Genomic DNA, 3102 nt, shown 5'->3' with positions numbered 1-3102 from the left:
CTTTAAACCTTGCCCTTGACTGAGGGGTGGGTTAAATGAATATCCCACTAATTTTCTGTATTATTCTCAAAATAAAAAATAATTTAGTTTCTATTTCTGTTGCAAAGTATTGAAAAAATTCTACAATTTATCAAATTAAGAAATTCCATACAGAAAATCAGGACTTTCAAGAATTTCTCAGATACTGAGTTAGCAAAATACGTTGTAACTAATTTATTAGCGAAATCAGAAATCTCATATGTAGCAAATCAAGAACTCCTCAAAACTCAACTCATAAATTTGAAATCGATTGTGAGATGACCATGTACTGCACTGGTGTCAATGTTACAAAATCTGCGTAATGACTAACCCTAATTGATGATTCAAGATTCATCCTTTATACAGAACTTGAATGAAAAATAACAATTAATGAAATTATGTAGTAGAAAAGATGCAATAACTCGGAATGCAACATCTCTAAAACCTCTGAATCTTTTCGGGCTTCACTGAAGGATTAGCCTTTGCAATAGCTTCTTTACCTTCAACCCTATAATCGAAATCACATTCATGCATCTCAGGGTATCGGTGCTTTGGGCAAAAGGTATTTCCACATCGACAATGAAACCCTAATAAACCTACTTTCTTGTTACAACTCAGACATCTATTCTTCACAACAACAGAAGGTTCAATAGTACCAGAAGCAGCAGGATTAACATCGACCGAACCTCCAGAAGATGACGAGCAGGCGATTGATACTGATTGCAACGGTTCATGTAGTTCCACAGCCTCTGAAGTTGTTACAGAGGAGGATTGGGGTCGTCTGAGACAGAAATCTCTGTAGCACTTGGAGCAGAAGTTGAAGTTCACTGGATTGCCGAAGAAACCACAACCGTTTGCACAGCGAATTGGTTCTTGATCAGAAGAATTCCATCCCGTTTCCTCCATCTTCTTCTTCTTCTTCTTCTTCTTCTTCTTTTCTTTTCGCTTTCGGTGATCTCTCAAGCAATGGAAGAACCAAAAAAAATAGCAGATCAGTTTACTTATGTTCGCAGCCAGTGGTGGTGTTAGTATATATAGACATACAAAAAGAAATAGAATAAGGTTTTATTTTTCTTATTGTGGAAACCAATATAGAATCCAACACGGATTTTGGATTTGAAAATCCTCAAATCCTATTCAAATTGATATTAGTTTTTTTTTTGGTTTTTGGTTTTTTAAAAACATTAAATTTAGTTACTTCAACGTTTCTAACTTTCTTTGGCTTTTTAAATATTGACGATACTATCCTTGGAGTTTCCTATTAAAATTAAGGGTGTCAATACGGTTTGGAATACGGTACCGAACCGTTTAATCGTACCGTACCGCACCTTTTTAAATTTGATACGGTTTATACCGAAACCGTTTTCTAGAATTCGGTATGGTATAGTTTCAGTTTCAAACAGCGTACCATCGGTATACACCGAATATTGTTTTTGTACCGTTTTGAAGGTTAATTTTGTAATTTTATTTTAAAGTTTAAACCCTAATAAGTTATTACAATAAGCATATGACAAGACACTGGGTTACTTCTCTTTGTCCAGCCCTTTGCCCCTTTTTATGTCGTCTACATCATGCACAACAGGGAGGAGCTAGCTCCAAGGAATTCAAATCTATAAGTGAATCTGGGTTGGTTGAACAACTCCAAGGATTTGATTGAAGCTTACTGTGGTATCGTTCTATCTTGATCCATCTAAACTCTAAAGGTTGTTCTTCAAGTTACTGATTAAGATCAAGCACAGAGGCACAAAAAACATAACACAGACGCATCCATCGACCAGCTCAAGTTCCCAACAAGCTGCCTGATCAACACAATTTACTCCGTTGCAAGTTGCTTGCAACCATGCTCTTCCAAAGATTGTTTATATGATATACAAGTTTCTTTTCAAATTTATATTTAGTCTTTAATTACAAAACAGAAAGCACGAGCCTTGAATCCCTTAATGTCATACATGGAATGTAAGCAACTGATCAATCTATTGAATCACAAAAAGAAACAATGAGATTTGATATCATGGAACATCAGCACATGACCACTTCTTGTAGGTTGGATCTCTGTTTAATCACATACTTTCATACCATAACAAAATCGAACAATAGTGTATGTAATTCCCTAAGAGGTCAAGTTCCTTTTGGGTTACAAACATGGATGAAAATAGCAACCAACGACGGAATCGAGATAAAAAAAATATGAACTAACTATCAATAGCTACCAGATCTTCTACCTACTTATATCACCTGAGAGAACTCAGACTATTGCCTAGACTTCTTTGCTTGATTTCTATAATCTAAACATGAAGTTCACTTTAAGTGCCTTGCTCTTTCAAGGGCTATCTTTGAAATTATTCAAGATAATGCAAATATGAAAGGAAATATTATAGATTGTAATTGTTACCTTATTATCTTATTAGTATATTAATAAAGCTATTTTTCAAAAAGAAAAAGAAAACAAAAAATAAGATTTAGCAAGGGTAACCATGACCTTTTAATTTGAAACTAATGGTGTTAACTGTTAAGCACATGGGAACATTTGTCATAAAATAAATTTAGGAGATATAAACTGGAAACATAATGATTTGCAATTTAGAGTGTATATATATTTTTCTCTAATATATATTTCTTAATAGTTATTAGTGGATTTGTGGGTTCGAAGAGTTGGTTTATTTTTAAACTCTGTGTTATGGACAATTTATAATAGACGTACTTAAGTTGACTAAAGAAGAACTGAACCGATCAAACCTGGTCGGACCACGAATAAAACGAAGGCACTAAGCAACGTGTATAATTTGAATCATATCCAACCTCCTTAAAGATATAGATAAGGATTCTGATTAAGTTAGATATTTTGAATTGCTCTTAGATACTACAATCCAAGTAATAATGTCTATTCTCCCCAAGAAGTTAGCAATAATTATAGAGTTCAATTTGAACTCCATTACTGCACAGTTAAGGTATCACTCTTGGTTTATTCTCTTTAGCATTGAGAGAGCTCTACAAGTTGTTTTTTCTTCTAAAGTTATGAGCTTCCACTAACTTGATCATCAGAGACGTTACTCGACTAACTCGGTCTAACACTTTTTTGCAGGT

The 3102-nt window shown here is 34.1% G+C and overlaps 1 pseudogene; it reads right to left on the bottom strand.

The window, feature by feature from the left end:
- Positions 1-456: 456 nt before the first annotated feature.
- LOC149026930 (zinc finger A20 and AN1 domain-containing stress-associated protein 1 pseudogene) lies at positions 457-924 on the bottom strand (annotated as a pseudogene).
- Between the last annotated feature and the right edge of the window lie 2178 nt (positions 925-3102).

Source organism: Hakea prostrata, chromosome 1 (assembly GCF_041222555.1).
Source record: "Hakea prostrata isolate BN-2017 chromosome 1, UWA_Hpros_2, whole genome shotgun sequence".
Classification (NCBI taxonomy): Eukaryota; Viridiplantae; Streptophyta; class Magnoliopsida; order Proteales; family Proteaceae; genus Hakea; species Hakea prostrata.
This window is presented reverse-complemented; position numbering and strand designations above follow the sequence as displayed.